Source organism: Anopheles coluzzii, chromosome 3 (genome assembly GCF_943734685.1).
Source record: "Anopheles coluzzii chromosome 3, AcolN3, whole genome shotgun sequence".
Taxonomy (NCBI): Eukaryota; Metazoa; Arthropoda; class Insecta; order Diptera; family Culicidae; genus Anopheles; species Anopheles coluzzii.
Window position 1 is genome coordinate 35,012,163 of NC_064671.1, and position 19,174 is coordinate 35,031,336.

General features: G+C 46.9%; 2 protein-coding genes across 10 annotated transcripts in view; one reads left to right on the forward strand and one right to left on the reverse strand.

Annotated features, from left to right (window-relative positions):
* Nucleotides 1-19,174, reverse strand: part of LOC120959480 (rap1 GTPase-activating protein 1) — a 160,320-nt gene that overhangs the window by 67,576 nt on the left and 73,570 nt on the right. The window lies entirely within an intron of this gene.
* The window catches only part of LOC120957351 (cytochrome c-2), a 138,869-nt gene that overhangs the window by 35,046 nt on the left and 84,649 nt on the right, over nt 1-19,174 (forward strand). Inside the window, exon 1 of one of the 2 annotated variants that reach the window (XM_049609705.1) lies at nt 1,266-1,275. The exons of the other annotated variant lie outside the window; for it this stretch is intronic. The gene's annotated coding sequence lies outside the window, so the exon portion shown is untranslated. Of the gene's footprint in view, nt 1-1,265; nt 1,276-19,174 lie in introns of those variants that run through there. 2 annotated transcript variants of the gene reach the window in all.

The window sequence follows — 19,174 nt, forward strand, 5'->3', positions numbered from 1 at the left end:
TTTACAGCAACAAGAGCAAAAAAACAAACACACCCTTTAAAAAGAGGGAGGGTGACGTTCGGAAATGGAAATAGATCACACGCACACACGAGGTGCTCTTGTTGTGTGTTTGAAAGCAAACGGCGAATAATTTTTCATAATCACCAAACATTCAAGGTTTTTTGTTTTGTGTGCGTACTTGAAAGATTCCCTCTTTCGGTTTATTATGCTGAAAGGTGGTCAAACTGTTATGGATGTGTGTCTCATGCCTACCCCGCTGTGAGAGGCCAGAAGTACGGCAAAAGTGAACATACCCCATTGTATCCTTCCTGGCACCCCACCGGACGGCGGCAGCAGAACACAAAATGGCTAATGAAATTCAACTCAGCCCGAACGGAATCATAACCCTTTTTTTGCTCGCTAACACTGACACTACCGGCTTTTTTACCAATTTATTTTTGTTTCCATTCCAAACCCGCAACACCACCTGTCCCGTATACTGCTTTGCTTGATAGCTGATTCCGTGAAATTTCCATCGCTGGGTTGGGATTTTCCCTTGAACTCCCTGGTCCCGTCACTGGTCAAAGTGGAACGCTCGAACCACACTCGGACCGGGTCAGACGTCCACAGGGTTTGATGTTGAGTTCCCTCTATCACTTCCTCTCCTAGCTTCCTTTCCGCCGTTCCAGTTGCACTCAATGAAGATCATCTGCATATTCTGAAGTGCGCACTCCGATGGTGCACTGCGCGGACGCTCCACACTCGTTATTATTGCACTGCTGCAATGGTTCACATCTTTGCTTCATCGCTTCATCGCTGACCAATGGGTGGTGCCTGTGTGTAAGTGGTGGTTCCGGCCCACGCGCCCACTTGGTATAGCCCCGTATTTCCTGGGATCTTCGCAATTCCAATCCCTCGGCAGGGCCTCGGACGTTGTGTTCGTTGTGCACTGTTGCATAACAACCAGGTCAGTGTCTGGAATTGGAAACGATTTATCAGCCCCCTCCTCCTCTGGTTGGCGGTAGTGGCGATCATTTCTGCCGGGAAGATGGGGAGGTGGAGGAGTTGGAGCAGGAAGAAGATGCTTGGGAATATGTATATTCAAATATGGTTGATTCTCCAGTTTTAACTGACAGACCAAAACCAAAACCTACCGAGCCGCCCTAGCTGCAACTGACAGGCTGCATACATACAGTCAGAAGGTAAATACGAATGGACAGAGTGTTTCAGACCCTCTCTCCCTTCTCTCTAACCCTTCGTTCCACTCTTATTGTATCTCGTTTACCATCGCGCTCTGTTGCAGCACAGTACCGGAAGTACTTGCTCACTTGCTTGTGCTTGTGCAAAATTTATCCCTCGGCACTATTTTTTTTTTTTTGTTTTGTTTACCTCTGCATGTCATTCTATTCGCAGAGACGCAGAGAGTTTTCTATTATTGTACTTTTTTGCACTGCAAACTAACGCGGGCTTTGATATTATCCGGAAATGTAATCACACACACACGATCGGTGTTGAGCCTCTTTTTTTTCTTTTTACTCCGGAGGTGTTTTATGACTTTGATCGGAGTATAAACATTGAATATCAAATATATGTGTCACTAGAATTGTATGGGTTCCCCATCGTCTAGTGTGTGTCTCTAGTTTGCAATTTCAATTCTGCAACCTCATTTGCATTTCCAGCGCAGAGAACGAGACCTTCAAAGTTATGTGTTTTCTGTACTTGTACTTTTAATTGCAATATTTGACAGTTATGTGTGTTTTTGAAATAGATTCCTTGTGGCCCATAAAACTATGAAATATGCAACGATTTGTGTGTGTGCTCATTGCATGGCATAGCGCGTTGTGCTTGAAGAGTTTCGCATAAATTAGTAATTTAGAAGATTTAAATTACCGAATGGCACTTATTCGGTGTATTTTGATTTGCTGCTCTGCTGATGCATCTTGTGCGGCGGTACCTTTAGGGTCCTTCAACAACAAAAAACGGGTCACGCACACACCAAAACGTCCCAATCAATCCCAATGTGCGTTCTGGTGCATTCAGTTCACTACTCGATTTGCATTTTATACGTTCTGCTGTGTTCAAAGCCTCTCTGATTGAAGTGAGCCCGGAAATGAACTTTTTAATTTTCACTGATCCAATCTAAACACCATCTCTCTCCCGGGGAAGACCCCTGAACGATGACACAACCTCCCGAACCCTCGCTGTTCCAGCGACGGGATGGGATAGCTGTTTTGCATACGGGCGTGCCGGGCCAGCCGGGTGTTGTAATGCTTCAACTCAACCCTTGGGATTTACCCGTGATGCACACCCGAAAAATAGGTAAGAAAAAATGATTTAAATGTTGTTGGTTCTTTGGCAGCTTAATTTGGAACAGTGTCATTGGCGCAATGCGCTTAAACAAATATTTAGCACTGTGTCGAACTGTGGTTTCAGATCAAACAGTGTGATACGGGGAGCAGCAAAAAAAGGGAGCAACAGATCAATTTCTAGATAAATAATCAAAAGTAAGGGCTTTAAATTGGAAGGATTACCTTTAAACAAATGATTTGACTTTAAATTACTTATACGTGGAGCAAAACAATCAACAGCGCCTTTCTTTATTAAAAGCGAACAAAACCCCGAGCAACGCGCTCATTGTTTCCATAATTCTTCATCTTTGCTCCAATTTGGTCTAATCCCTCAGTGTTTTTTCGTTCGTAGCCAGCTTATAAAAATCATCACCTGACAGGGGGGTAGGTAGGTAGCGGGACGTGTTGTTTGATGAAATTTCCCGACCAAATCCGTAGGGATAATCTCTTCATTCTATCTACGTTCGTTCGCATTTGAGTTCATCTTTTCCATCAACACCCCGCACATACGAGAGCGGTGGACTGCTGGAATCGGGGTGGCTTAGAGACCTATGCCACCTTGATTCCACCACCACCACCACCACCCGCCTTTCGGGACAGGACAAGGACTTTTGCAAGCGATGTTTGTGTGCGTGAGCGCCCTCGAACTGAGGTTCTGCGCCGTTACACGGTTGGCTGAACTGATTGAAACGTAACGCCGCGTTACACAGCCTTCAATGACGCACCGTGCGGCCTAGCGCAGAAGAGGTTACCCCGAACAACTCTGGTCCCGTCGATTGTTTGCAGTTTGATTTTGATTTAATTATTTTTTACGCTACGCAAACGCCGACTACAGTCGGTCCTTCTAAACGAGGCGAGGCGAAAGGGAGAGGGTTGCTGCAAAGTACTTCCGTTCTTCCGGCTTGTGATGGAGTTGGCAAGTATTACACATTAAAAGTGCATTTTCAATATGATCCACAGCGAATGGAACTCAGCTCATTGCGGAAAAAAAATCCATAATTCAACCAGTTTCTATTTGCTCGATCGATACGTCAAAGGTTAAGCACATGGCTGCATACTGACCCGGTTCGAAACAAAACATAAACAAACCGCCACACACAGCCAGAAACACGCATTAAGCTCAATCAGCGGCAAATGATGGTGACCTTCGATTCCGTGTCGAAGGGTAGATGGGCAATTTGCCATTTTAATACAAACGTGTACCACATATAAACCAACACAAATGCCGATGCATACCACAAGCTTCTCAAAGGATAACAATTAAAAGCTAATGCTCGAGAGATTGTGCCATAAACATTCTGGGCCCGGCTTTGGTTGTAAACTTTTAATGCTGCATTTGCAAGCAAACAAACATCGGGACGGGCGAAGGCGACGAACCCGACAACGAAGACGACGGTTGAGAGAAGCTGATTAGCCTGCCTGCACCGCGCCTGCACGGTTGAGTTATGGAAAGGAATGATTATTTACACTCCCAAGCCCGGTATACTTACTTTTGCCCAGGGTTACACAGTTGTCAATGCAGCATGAACGGGCGCCTTGCTTTTGTTTTGCAGCGACCCCAGAACGGAATGGATGTTTAAACTTCCTTACGACCGTGTTGGAATAGGAAAAATCAATTTACCATCAATTGTAACTATCATTTGCAAACCCAAACCCAAACAGAGGATGCACACGTAAACAAATCTGGTACGGTCTGCTTCACTCTCGGGCGCATTATCTGCAACAATCTGCAGCCGACGATTTCCCAGTCCCAGTGTTGTCCCACGGTTTCGCTAAGCCTCTCCGATGCACAACACATCATTATCGTGTTTGCGGTGGTGCTGCATTTTTCCCAGTTCTTAAGCGCGTCCCGCAAAGCCGCGCGAAGCAGCGGGAGGTGTGTTTTTGCATAATAGTTCATAAACCTCTGAACGATAATAACAATAAAATTCGACACAGCAACACAGTTTTCTCGACAGCCTGGCTTCTTTTATATGGCACAAATTGAGGTCCCCCTCTTTTTCGTTCCCTCTTCCAGAAAGGAATCGATTAATGATGTCTTATACCCCGTCGTCGCCGCGTTTCGTGTCAAGAAATGGTACCACACACGCACGATGCCGTTTGATTGCAGTAGGGACGGAGGGACAGAACCGTACGACCCTTTTCTTCTCTTGCAAAGTTGCTGCTTACTGCAAGTTTGAGTTGCGCAAAAATAGAAGCGCAAACCCCGAAATTTCATGTCATGCAATCATTTATCACCTGCACAACCGTAACCATCATCATCATCGACTTTCTGTTACAAAAGGAAATTACAAATGATGATGCGGTCGCTCGTTCTCGGGATACATTTCTGGCCATTGAGCATTCAAATAATAAGCCTCTTTTAGCGGCTTTCCCTTCAAACTAAATCCTTTTTCCACATGCATGCAAAGCAACAATCATATACCATACTAATGCTTTCTTTTCTTTTTCCACTCGACAAGACGACGATGGGTGTTTATCGGGTGGGGATTGGGAAAAAATGTATGATTCTATAAAAAGCCCGGCCCGGTGAAAGCGTAATTGTTTAGCGCCATTGTTTGGACCGCCGTGGTGGAAGTTTGTGCGGTCGTTTAGAGGGAACGCAAAGCGAAGCAAGGAGAAAAGCAAAGAAAGGGTGAGCAGCAGCTTCCACAATTTCATAACGGGCGCTATTAAGTGATGTTCTTTGCTGTGCAAATCTTTCTCCGTAAGCTTGATGCTTGTGATGGTTTGTGATGATCTTAAATCGTGCGGGATTACGAGATGTATTACCATTCTTTGCTCACACACACAAACACAAAGTTTATATTTTTATGCGTTTCATCAACGAGCAGAGAACTTACGATGCTTCAAATGAGCGCTTAAAACTCTGTCATACACGCGAGGTGAAAAATGCGAAAATTTAATATTTCACACGCATAAAACCATCGACCAAACCCGTCACAGCCGGTCCCGGGGTGGTACAGAACTTTACGGCCTTTGCCCATTTGTTTCTCTGCTTTGTTCTGGATGTCTAATGCTGCTGTGTGTAAGAGATATCTTCTTCCGCATATGCTTAGGAAACAAAAAGAGGAACAAAAAACACGGTTTCACGTACTCCCCTGGTATGCTTGGACGACATTCTTCCGCCATTCCCTTTAAGTGACCAACGCGCTGACGTTCCTTTGTAACACACACCAAAAAAAGTCACATTTCTGGAGCTGCCCAATTATGAGCGTGCCAAAACGCTGGCAATCTCCAGCAAACAGAACCGCTATTTAATAAAAAAAAAACACGACCGAACCACCGCCAAAATCATAAATCAAGAACTTTTAATAGCCCTGTAATAACAATGACTACGCACATATCCTCCCCGTTTGGGTGTGTGTGCGTGCCTGAGTCCAACGGCGCGCCAGAGGGCAGTTTGGGAAAAATTACTCGCCAAAAAAAAAGAAAAGGAAAGGAACGGAATCCACCAGTTTTCCCCTTGCCAGCGATTCGAAACTCAATGCCTCTGAATGCAACAATTTCACGGCAGCCAAGACGCACAGCCCGGCCAAGCACAACACACCTTGAAAGGCCGGCCGAAAATCGTTCCACGGTTCCCACCAACACACCCCTTTTTTACGCTCAAACTCTAAAGAGCAAGCGTGAGTAAAAAAAACCCATATGCGCGAAAGATTTAGATAGTTCTTACGCCCGGTTTCGCCTCAATTCTTTCTCCGCGACGCGACAGAATCGACAGATTTGAATACAAGTTCTATTAAACAATGGCTCCTATAGCCGCTCGTACGGCAGCAAAACAACTTTCACTTTGCCCACGGTACGCTACGGCCAAACGAAAGGGAACGAAAAGGAGGGACGCCAAAACTCTCCCTACTTTCTTCGCGCGCTTCTTATCCTGCTTTATCGCGCCACGGCCAAGGGGTTTCTGCGACGTTCCCTCCGTGTTCTATTAGACCGTCAATTGTGCGTGAGATGCACGCGAGCCGCCGTCTTGTCAACGCAGCGATTTGCATTGTTTTCGGGCAGGGGAGAAATGGTTTTAACAGGGGAAAAACCCCGCGTTGAAAAGACGCGGAAGGGAACAGGGCATCGTGTAGCACCGACCGTTAGGGATTTTTTTGGTTTTTTAGATCGCGACGCTAATCGCGAAACAAGTTCCATCGAACAAGTTATGCACAACCAAGGCAAGAACGCTCGACGCGTTCGTCAATCAACCACTTGGAAATCGCCGGCTGATGGACGCTAAGACGCTCGAAACCTCCTCCCCCTTGTGCGCGCACACCGGGGAAAAAGGGAAAGTTCCTTTGTAGCGTCCGCGCAAACCATTCCCTGCTCGCGCGCGCTATGGGAAATTTGTTTTTCTTGACCGGATTGCATTTTTTTTTGTTCACTTTAATAAAAGTACCATTAATCTGCCTCCGTACGCGGTGGTCCTTGATTTTTCATTGCTGTCCAGTGAAGAGGGGGAAAATGCACACAGCTTGTAGCGGCTTTAATCTTCCAGCAGCAAAACCTTAAGATGACCATCATCATCATCGTACGAGAAGGAAAGTCGCACGACCGTTCAAAGTGTCCCTTTAGCTCCGCGCGCGCGCACAAAAGACGTGAAATGTGAGTGGAAGAAGTTGGAAGATGAAAGAGGACCCTTGAAAAAAAAGTATCGAAAGAATAAGCGAATCGATCGAACCGACGTTCGCGGTGCTTGATTCTTTAAGGCAAGAAGAAGGAGAGAAAAAAAGTCAATTTATTTTCCCGCTGTCAGCCCGCTTCAAACGACGCGCGCCGTCCAAAAGTCAAGTGTCACTCACGGGCTGCAGTGCTGCCTGGTTCGCATAGTACCAGCATAATTTGCGTGAGAAAACAACAACGGCAACGAATCCGATCGAAAGCGGCGGAAAAAGATGCTTCACACACCGTCGTTTTGCTCAGTTGGCGTCCGTTTGTGCGACCGTCCCGGTGTCACGCAACGCACTCTTTGATTGCTTTTTATTTAAGGAGTTTTGTTTTTCTATTCTTTTTCAAACCCCTAATTCTCCTTTGGGACGCTAAAAAAGGATCTTCAGAAGGGTGACGCATTATACATGATTTGCTCAAGAAGTTTTGTGCAAACGCGAAGAATTAAAATGGCAACGATCTCCTTGCAAGCGTTTGCAAAATATTTTGAAAAACACTTTGTCAATCAATTTTTACGACTCTGGTGGCCACCCATTAAAGGCATTTTATTTCCCCCTCCGCCGGAGCAGGACTGCCAATTTCCGAACCCCCGTAAAAGTTCCCCTTTGCAAATTAAGCTACTTCCCGAATTACGAAAACCGTTCAAAAGTCCCGATTTACATTTAGCGAAGGCTTAAATTAGCAACCCACAAAAAAAACCTCCCCACGCCGTCCCCGCATTATTGGCCGGAAATCAATTTTACCCTTTGCGAAACAGGACGAAGTTACTTCTCCATTTCTTATGTCGCTTGCGCCTTACACACACACACAGGCCCCGTTAAGAAACCCTGTTCAAACTGTTCGTCGAAGGTTTTATCCTCGAGAAAAACGCCCCGAAAAGTCCAATTCCAACTAACGAAAACGGCCAGGCCAGGCGAGCGCAGTGGTGACGGTAATTGCAGCCTTTGCTTGCTAAAGCGTGAAAAAAATACGGGGGACACTTAATGCTTTTTTTTGGTCCAAAGTGACAAAAAAAGGACGACTGTGTACGGTTATTTTTGCCGCTGTGCCCTCCGGGAGGGACCAGGACGACACGCCAGCGTCCGATCAAGGAAAATGGGAACAAAACAAAGTCCAACGATCGTTTCGCTTACCGCAGCAGGACAGCCAACTCTTCTCAGTTTCGCCGGAAGGGGTATTTTTTTGTATTGTTGTTGAAACTCCTTCCTTTTCCAGTGGGTAGTTGTTGTACGCTACCGCATCCTTTTTGTGTCCTCTCAAGGTATCTTAACATTTCAAACGGGAGGAGAAAGTCACTTGAAGGCGTTTCCCATCGATACTGCACACTTCCTTAAGGCGCTCGCTAGGTCTCCCCCCCTTCAAGCTTGATGATGGCAAAATAATGATCGATTTTTTGTCGTTGTTGGCCGTTTCTCATTTTCTTTAATGAGGTTTCGATTTTTCGAAGAATAAACGTTCCGTTCTCCTGGGTTCCTTCTTCAATATCCACCTACCAGACATCCTGCTGGGTTTAGGGATCTATACTCAGCGGGCGGTACAAATACAAAACGCACACACACACACAAACGACGCATAGTTTATCCTAGTTTTCGTGAGTATTCCTCATTTCCAGTTCTGTGCCCGTTTTTTTGCGCCCAGAAAATGTGCTTTTGATTACTTTTCTTGAGCCACAAGGCGTGGGAATCAGCAATGGTGTGTGAAAAATCCTCCAAACCGTTCTCTATCTGAGCCTGAGCGTTGCGTTGTCTAGTGAAGCAAAGCAACAAAAAAAAACCCTTCAATCGCAAACGGACATTAAAAGGTCCCATGGGCGGGGTACAGTTTTCCGGTTTGCTTGTGGTCATCACGGTGGTGTTGGTGTTTTGTTCCTCATTCTCAGCATCGTTCCAGCGATGCCGTTGAAGAATACGTCCTACGTCAACGCGTCAGCTAGCACCAATTTTGGCCAGTATTGATCCTCCTCCCGCTGGTTAGTTTTACGACCAACCTCCGGGTCCCTCGGGTCCCTTAGTTAGGTCCAACGAGTGACTGAATGCTGATTAGGTTTGCTTCCGGTCACAGCGCTGTGCCGCAAACACACACACCTTACGCTTTGTTCTCTCTACCGTTACATACGGTCATCACACACAGAACACTAATGGGCATTGTGCACCATTTTTGGACAGCACCGAACAGACAGGCACAGCTACATTACGTATGCGTTCCGATTTCTATTGCCACAAACACGGGGGGGGGAAGCGCATAAATCTGCAAACAAATGCTGTTTGCCAATCGTCCAATATCGACGCCCGGGACTCTTGGTGCGACGCCTCCCGCTGCGCGTACAATGCCGTGTCCCTCCACGGTTTTATTGCAATATCCACCCAACAAAAGGTTCATCTCCCTCCCCTTAACCATAACAATTACCGAGCGGTCCCTACGAGCGGGGCTTTGATTTAAGCTCGAAATTCCAGAAAATTAATTAAACCATTCTATTCATAATTGCACCATTCTGCGTTGGGTGAAAGTCGAACGTCGAAATGTGTCTCAATTTGGATGATAAAGCCTGCAATTGCAATGCTGGTGAATGGAGAAACGAGAGGAGTGTACCGTGTGTCCCTTGAGGGTAGATGGTACTGGTCCTTGTTACTGAATGACTTTGACAGATGTAACCACATTGCATGTGCACCGTTGTTTTGGAACCGTGCGCATGCATGCAAGGAAGGAAGCTCTAGACATCAGGTAAATGCATACGAGATGCACATCCGAAACGGCATTGGCACGCTCGGAGGTGCCCTCAAGCGTGCGCTTCCGTGTCTGAACGATGGCAATGTGGTGTCGTTTGCGTTTTTCGGCGTCCAACTTCAAACCAACGGTTGCCCTGGGGAGGTTACCCATCGAAAGGTAGTCAAATACCGTATCGACACGAGGAGAAGACTTCGACAAGGTTTAGCCATCGTTCAGTTTGGTTCTTTTGATCCCGTGTTTGACGATGGAATGCTCTAGCGCTCTATCTACGAACAAGAAGCTGGAAACTGTAATTCCCAATAGAAGCTAATGCTACACAATGCTGGTGTGATGGAATTCATTCACCAAATTACACACAGCCCAAAGGGAATGAGTTGTCCCGCATTTAAATGATACGACTTCGTCTTCGATCGGACATGCTCCAAAAGCTTCCAAAATCTTGCCTCTCCACAAATGGGACGCTACGTGATACACCTGATACGATATTTTGTCTGAATTTCCAGAGGGCGCCTAATTGTACATCCAGAAAAGGGAGAGAGGACCCAACTGCATCAAGATTAGGCGTTGGTAGCGTGGGCACAGCTCTTCTTCACGAACGTCCGAAGTTGAGTAGGTAGTACCGATGGCAAACACGGCACTGGAAATTTGATTCCGAACGCGTTTCAATCGGAGTCGCCAGACGGGGCGCGATCATCAACCGCGACGCCATTAGTGCGCACGCACGATCCATAGCCCCCCCACTCCCACATACACACTCGGGGTGGTTTGGAAAGCACCCTCCAGGGAGTGAACCGTTTTGTTTTGACCACCTACAGACCGCCCCATCCCACGCCGAGGCAACATCGATCGGGCGAAGAATTAGAATTTTTAATTTAGAACCCAACGCCACGCTCCAGCATTTTCAAAACCCCGAACAAAGGATTCCAGTGGACCTGTGGTATGTGCCGCCGGCTTTTGTCTCATTTGCTAATTTTGGGAATAAATACCTCACCGGGAGTTCGTGACAGTGCCGGTAGCCGCTTACGCGAAACGGGTGTTTTGCTGCCGTCGTCGCCGGACACCGGGGGTCTTAATTTCTGAAGAGGACGTTTTGGGGTGAAGAATCGCACCTATAATATCCCGCTCCAGCAATCCACCACCTACCAAGCCGGCCAAGCTACTACTACCCACGGGATACCCGAGCGACAAACAAACCCTCCGCTGTCCGCTGTCAATCCCTCGGCGGCAACTCGGCGTCTTCCAAGCGGCAAAACGCCCAAACGCAGCGAAATTAAGACATCGGAGCCGCATCCCAAAAACCCATCGGAGAGCTCCGGCGGAATCGTTCGTTCGGGTGCTGCTCGTCGCTTAGCATACTAATTGGATGGTAATTAGTGTCTCCACATCGAGCCAATCCCTGGAGCTGGGGTGGACGCGCGCGGATGGTAAATTGTTTTACCTTAATTAGCCTGAGCAAACGACTCCGTCACCGGAACTCGCGGAACTCAACACCTTCGAAGTAGGGGAAAAAACGGACACCGGAATCAAAAATCCCGCACCGGAGTCCGGGAGTTGATTGTATCTTCTAGGAAAGAGAGCCTAGAGCATCAACCAACCAGGTGAAAGCAAACGGGAAAAAGACATCCCCTCGAAAGACTACAATCATCAGTCAAGAACACCAGTGCGGCCACTCTGTGGGTAGTGTTACGCCACCTACTGTGGATATGGCCCTCCGGAGAGAGGATGTCTTCATCGTGCGGCACCACAAACAGCCACAAAACTTCATTGTTTTGTAGGTTCGGTAGTAGAATTCGGTTGGAAATTGATTCCCAGAACCGGAGCGGCTGTCTTTTCTGGAACCTACCGAACAAACCGCAGTTTATTTGCATTCTCTCGCACACTAAATGGCGACCGCATCGTAGACACTGGCGCCATCCATCGTTTCGTAACCCGGAGCGCATCGGTGCCGGTCACTTAATCAGCCCATAAATCAAGCAGTATCCCGCAATGCAACCAAATCCAACGGTCATTTTGGTGTGCGTATTTTCTTGGGTTCGCTGTTTACTTTAAAAAAAAAGGTCATTGCTGCACAAGGCGCTGTCTGCATCTGCTTTCTTCGTAGTTTAAGGGTTTGCAGCTCGGTACTTTCTTTGCAGCTTCTCGCGAGGTTCCTTTCTTTGTTTATTTCTTGCTAGCAACGAAGCCTCTTAAACCTCGCGAGGGCTTAACGAACAAAATACCGCGAAGGGCACTGGCAAACGTTCACACAGCCGAAACAAGACAGCACAGAATCGCCCCATAATCCTTCCCAATTTTTTGGTGCTGTTTGCTCATCCAACTATCTTTCCACGCTCTTTTTCGTGCGCCGTGTAGCCGGCAGGACACACACACACACACAAAAGCGCACCCATTTGTTTCAATTACAGCACACCGAATTTGTGCAGCTCGTTTGCGGATTGTCGTTTCTTGACCTGTGGCCGTTCCCGAGCACAGCGCTCTGACCACAAAACCGTGACCCCTTTTCTCTGTTCTAATCCTAACCCGGGACTCGTGTTTGACCGTGCAACAGCCGGCCTGTTTTCCCACCACCAAACTACCTGGCCCTGGTCGCCACACTGGTCGCACCGAAAATGGAACTGTAACGCGATACATCCCTCCCGGGTTTCAAGCGCCCGGGTTGTATGCAATCCGGTGCACCAAAAGCACACTTTTACGCGGAGAGGGCGCGAGCTTCGTTCGGTGCTGTGGTTATGTTGAAGCACACCAAACACAAAAAAAGCACCCAATTTACACCCAACGCTGACCAGTATTACAGCACGAAGTGCAGCGAAGCGATCAAGATGAGTCTTTTTTGTATGTACCAAACAACAGTGGTGTGTTGGGTCCATCTTCCCATTCTCATTGTGCATTCAGCCCCCGAGCTGTGTGTTGATTTGCGGCCGATCGGAACGGATTTGGAACGGAACCGAACCAACCAAACCGTAACACGCAACACAACGCTCGGGGGTTTTTTTTTGTAAATCAACCGGTTATTTGTTTATGATTGTCACGTGTGTAAAGTGATCCGCACAGAACAATACACCAGGGCATACCATTGGAGCTGGGATTTATTTTAAGTCATCCAATGCATCCGTAATGCGGCAGCAGAGGAGATAAAAAAGAGAGAGAGAGAGTTGGAGTATAATGGCACTAACGGTGGGTTCTAACGATTTCCCGATTGAATTCTATCACCTTTCAGAAGTCGCCCCGTTGGGGTGTTAAACACAGACAAAAACGCCCAAAAAAGTGACCCTCAAACAACGACGAAAAAAAGCCACAAAATCAAACGCGAACTGTCCATTGGCACTCCACTCCAGGGAAACTCTGCTGCGAAGCATTTTAATTCCTTCGATGACACAGAAACACACCCCAGCGAAAACGGCCCGAACCTTTAGGGAAAATAAATCCCCACCAAAAGGGTAATGCGATATGTTTGCTTTCAATTATTTTCTATTATTTCAATAAACACGTTCCCGTGTCGTAGGACGCTGGCAGCGCTGGAAACAGAGCAAAAAGGGATATACCTTTTCACTCGACGCCACGGACCGATGGTGATGTATTGTTGTTTTTTTTGTATTTTTCCTATTCCACGCGTCCTTTTTATACGGTTGTCAATATTTATGCGATTTGAAACGGAATACACCACCAGCAGCACACCGACTCATGGGTTCATGTGTGTACGTATACCCGTTTTAGGAAAAACTTTTGCCTAATTCCTAAAAACTTCTAAACTTCAAAATGCAACTGGATGGTGCGTTCGTCGCTTCATCGTTTCGCGGCTACACCATATTTAGGGGCTGACATGAACAACACAGTGGATGTGCGAAACGAAACCGAAAATAAAACAAAACTCCACACAACAGTGCCCGGCGTCTGGGGAAAATCCTCTTTCAAGCTTCGTTGGCAATGGCTTTCCGTTTTCCTGGGTACACCATGTAACAACAACAACAAAAAACACGCATCCACACCACCACCACCAGGGGAACACAAAAATATGCAAATTGAAAACGATACTCTTGCACAGAAGGCCCTTTTTCCCCGTGCGGAGAGCTCTCGGTGTGCTTGATGAAGTTGTCAGAAGAGCGGTGCAACGGCGATGGAACTGTTGCAGAAATGCAGCCAGAAAACGGTGCAGCTGTGGCTGCTGCGTTCGTGGTACACGTGGCACCCGTTGTTCGTGGCACGTGGTAGAAGAGACAGAGAGAGAGAGAGGAACAGTGGGAGAGCACGATGGTTCTGTTGTTTGCAGTATATGTTTACGGAAAATCGAGCATTTCAAGAGGCCCACCAGTTTGGCCTACGCCCTCTAAACACAGCCCCGTCGAGAGCCCTGAATTAAGCGCCAATTATTGTTTAATCAAGAGTGGCCGGAGCCCTCTCTCGCCCTCTCTCTCGCTCCCGGATATCCCTGCCCACGGTCGTGGAAGTGGAATCGGAAATTTATCGGAAATTAAAGAACACTAGAAGCCGAAAATTATAGGGCAAATAAATCAATCCCCCCCTCTGCCACTGCGTGCATGCCCACTATGGCGTTTGTGAGGCGCAAGCAAGAGCGTTTGCGCATCTACTTCAGCCGGCCACTCACGTGTGCGCGCAGCACCAGTAGCACACACTACACAACACACAATGATCGAGAGGGACGTCCAAAACGAAAACACTCGACCGACTGCAATTCGTTTGTGATTTCGTTGCCCCACACGCTAAGCACTTTTGCTGGATGAAAATGTGTGCCACCTGACGTTTGTAAGTTAGATTGCGCAAAGCGTCATCATCATCTTGCGCATTAAATTAGGCTGCACAATTGTGCACAAAAAAACATAAAAAAGACGTTTGTCTCGTGTTGAATTGGGCGCTCATCTTTATTTTGCGGAGCGGAACGATGTTTCGTTGTTGTTTAGGTGTTTTGTTTTTTTGCGAGACAACAAAAAAAAGTACCAATTTTCTCGCTCGTAATAGCAACGGCAACAAGACAAGGGGCAATCTATCGCCAAAACAAGCGCTTAAATGGTGCTGTTGGCACTTTATTTTTTAGTACGCGCGTTAAATTGTCTCTACAATCACAGGAGCAACAAAAAAAAAAGCGCGAGAAGGTGTCAATCACTTTACGCGGCGACACGGCAACGCATCGAACGGCAACGCAACAGCCGGGCGATGAGGCACGATTTGCCTAAAGCTAGTTAAATAATTGATTTTTTCTTTCCTTCGATCGCTGCCATCGTAGTGTCACCCGTTGGCCCCATCATGGCGTCCAAAATGTACGCGTATGTGGTAAACGGTTTCGATGCGTGAGAGTGCGAGGCGCGTTTTTGTTTTGAGCGAATGTTGCGCGTTTGCACATTTACGATGACGAAATTGAGCGCGCAATCGCGACGCGAAACTGGAATAGGAGAATCACTGGGAACGGAACGCTTTCTTGGAAGTTGCCCCTCCGTCACAGCAGCTATGAGACATCGGATTACGGATTCTGTTTGCACACACAGCCCCCGGAGACGCTGTAAAAAGCACTCGATCGTCGTGGTTGATCATCGTTGCATCTACCCCACACACGTCACGGTATCTTAATCATCGCCATCTATGTGTCATAAAGCCATAAAAAGAATCGATCTTTCTACCCCTGCGCGTTCCGCTTTCAAAAAAGGTAGCACGGTATTTAACGGATGCACCTTACAGGACACTGCCACTAACCACCTTTTGCTGTTAAATCACCATCAATTACTGTCCCCGAAAATTGCCTCCTTAAGGGGAACACATAGATGATTTCTTGTGTTTTTAGAGCTCTATTTTATGTCTCTTAATGTCCCATCGTTTGACAGTTTTTTTTCCTCTCTCCCGAAAACAAGACAGTTTGATCAGGATCATTGGAAAGAAAGACATCAACATTTGGGGTAGACGATCACGAGAGCAGCATTAAATATTCCACCAGCACTAATTCTGCCTCCGCCTTCCAAAAAAATCGGTAAAAAGAAATAAAGGACACACACAAGCACACCACTTTAAGGTGATCGCGACCCGATGACTTCTAAACCACCTGGCAGCAGCCAAACGACGAACCTTTTCTCTATTTCTGGCTCTACCATTTTTTTTCGGTTTCGGCCTTCCCGATTGGAATTTATTTATTACTTTCGTCGCCCATTTAATAACGGAAAATATTGACTACCGTCACACACCGGCCCAAGCCGCGCATGCTTCCCAATTAATAACCGCAATTAAAATAGTTTCCCCTTGTCAAAACTGGGCAAACGCTTGGTGCTGCGCGCTGCTCTTGGGAGAAAATTTATTTGTCTAGCTTAGTTTGCGATCCGGGTTTGTGAAACCGTGGTAGTTTGAAATATATCCCATGCAGACCAAACACGCGGGGTTTTTTAACGCGGCACATCACAGCCATAGCCTTTACCGATAAGGCCATAAAAAAGTGGATAGGAGAAAAACAAGACCGTAACGATAATTATCGTAGAATAAAAACCGCGTAATTACTCCGCTACGCAAATCATTTCTGCGGTCACGTTTCGGGTCTGTTTCGCGGGGCCATGCTCGCGCGGTTTATGCTTTCGCCCGCCAGTCCACAGCATGCAGCAATGATGATGGTGGTTGCGGTGGTTGTTCCGGTTCCGGAGCGCAAGGGAATGGAGAGGCCGTTAGTGCCGTTATCGAACATTAGAATTAGTGTGTGCCTGCACGGTGGTGGGTGCATTACCCGATTTGCCCAGTTTTTCCCCCTGGCCTGTGGCAGTATAATTGCCGATAATGGGGTTTGAATTCAAATGATATGACATCTGATATCGTGGTCCGTGAAACGCCCCTTTTCACACGCGTGACGGGAACGGTGCGGGGTTGGACTGATTATCCCCGTTCGGCCTGTGCATGTGCCTGTGCGACTGATATTCGAGACATCCAAATGACACACTCGCAGGCAACATTAAAACACCCATCAAACACGATACAGTGCGCCTCGCAGCATATCGACCCCGTCCGGAGTATTGAGGGCCGATATTGGATGATCGTGATCCTAACAATTACTTATTCAGCAACACACACACACAAAAAAACAAGGGTAGAAGGAAGGGGAATAGACGCCGCATCTGGATAGAGCGATTGACGCGTCGAAAAACGGAGGAAAATTCGATACACCGTGTGTGTCGTGCCGATTTGCATTTGGCCGGAAAATGATCAATATTCATTGAAGCCGACTAAAGTCCCGCGCACCGTACGGAAGCAAACCAAAACCGATGGCGGTGACAATGGGATCCGGAAGGCATGATCTCCATGACGGGGTGGCGGCGTCATGGGTGCTCAATTGACTGATGGATTTCGCTACATCATCGTTGCTCACACTAGCGTTGGGTAAGGGGTGCCGCCGTTGCGGAAAGGGTTACAAGGGATACAGGAAATTATGCAAAATCCACATACAGCTTCCAATGGCAGCTACGTGGGATGGTAAAGCATAGCCGTAGACAGAAAACACACAGCAGATACACCAAGCGACAAAACATGTGTAATCGCTTTATTGATAATTCGGCCACATCGAAAGGTCGTGGCTCAGGGGCGTGAAGCGGCTGGAATTGGGGAAGGAAATTGGACACCCTTCGGTGTGTGTGTTTGGCCGAAGATTACCTCGGATGTTGTTTTCGCCATGTCCCACAGCGACCATTATTTGCTTCCCGTCAGTTGACGTTTGACTAGTGAACCATGGAAGATGGTTAATTGATCGTTGTCAGTTTTGGCCGTTTGGGAAAATGTCTATTCATGTGCACTTTTTTTCTTTTTTGTACACAGCAATTATACAGGTCACACACAGAGAAATCGATTTGTGTTTGCGTAAGAGCTTGGATGACGCTTTAGTGCGTGACTTTTTTTTTGTTGCAGATAAAACGGTGGATCTAGCCCCTTATTTTTGCTTGTTCCCCTATTAGCCATTATGCGAAAATGAAGGGTTCTGTACATTTTGAAATGTTTACAATGTAACTAATAGGTGATTGATCGTTTGCTGTAGAATCACTGCACAATCATAGCTCTTGGCGCAAGATTAAGCTTGAAGCAAATTTAAATATAACACCACTGATAAAGCGTTTTCTTCCAAATCCGCAGCGTTTCTATTCCATTCCCTTCACATATTGCAGTCAACGAGCGTTATCGGATCGCTCTCTTATCAAAGCAAAAATTTGCCAACACCAAACAAAACTCATTACGCGTACGAGATGATGATTCTATTTTATTTGCCCGTTTTTTTTTTGTTTTGTTTGCCGCTTGCAAAAATAAAACATCGCACGAGTTGAGTGCAACTGCTGATAAGATTTTTACAGCGAAACGTGAACGCGCCACCACTTTCGACGAACCCGGGCGCGTCCGACTCCAATTTGCTTTCAACTTCTTTGGGGATGGGAGATTATTCTTAAATTGCACTCAACCACGGCACGGGATTAAAGCAATCTCGGTAACAAGCGCATTTTTTTCGGGAAGCAACATAAAAGGTGACACAGAAAGTGTACAACTGCATTGGCAATTTGGACAAATTAAAGGCCCGAAAGAACCAGCTCGGGAAAGAAAGTAACCCCTGGATTGCACACTGACATACCACCACTCCCTACGAAGCGAAGCAGCAGCAGCAACAGGAGCATCAAAGGGGAAACAAACCAACCAAGAAATATATTGAAAGGCTCGACAAATATTCAAGGAATTCCATTGCGATTATTCTCCTTCTCGCCCTTTTTACCCCCCCATTCCCATTTCGTATGTCCCCGCCGCAAGGCAAACAAGCGCCTCGCCTCATGGAAGCCATGGAAGAGGCTGGAAACTGGAATTCAAATCAAGCTTCTTCTCCCGTCATAATAGCCCGGGAGATGTGTTGCGCGTCAGGCAAACCTGTTCCATCGGGTGAAAGATGACACACACCACACCACGGTGGTTGTGTGCAGTGAAAAGGGTGAAAGAAGGAGCGATTTCGGCAACGGAACGGAACTGTCTTTCAGGGAGAGATTTTTTTGCCGAGGGAGAGACAGAGCAAACAAAGGAAAGCAAAAACACCCATGTCCAAAGATGTTTTGCGGTTATTGGAGGGCTATTTTGGTGATCTAATTCCATGAGATACATCATCATTAAGTTTTAGAGGAACCGTTTAGCAAAAAGCGAGACTTAATAAGCGTCCACATGGAATCATGTCCAGAAAGAATATGAGATCGGGAAAGATGTTTAATTGGAACAAGAGTCGTGAGGCTATTCCGATCCCAACTCCCCAAGAAAAAAGTAGGTCTTCTTGATGGTGCCTCACACGCCACACGCCATACTACCCGCAATAAAAACACGATCGAATAGATATATCCAACGGCTGTGAAAAGCCGAGGCCGAAAAAACCTAAACAAAACAACACCCGAAAATCAGGAATTGGGTCCTGTTATGCTTGTTTCCCGGTTTTGCCTTTCTTTCTTCATTTCCGAGTGCGGGTGCTT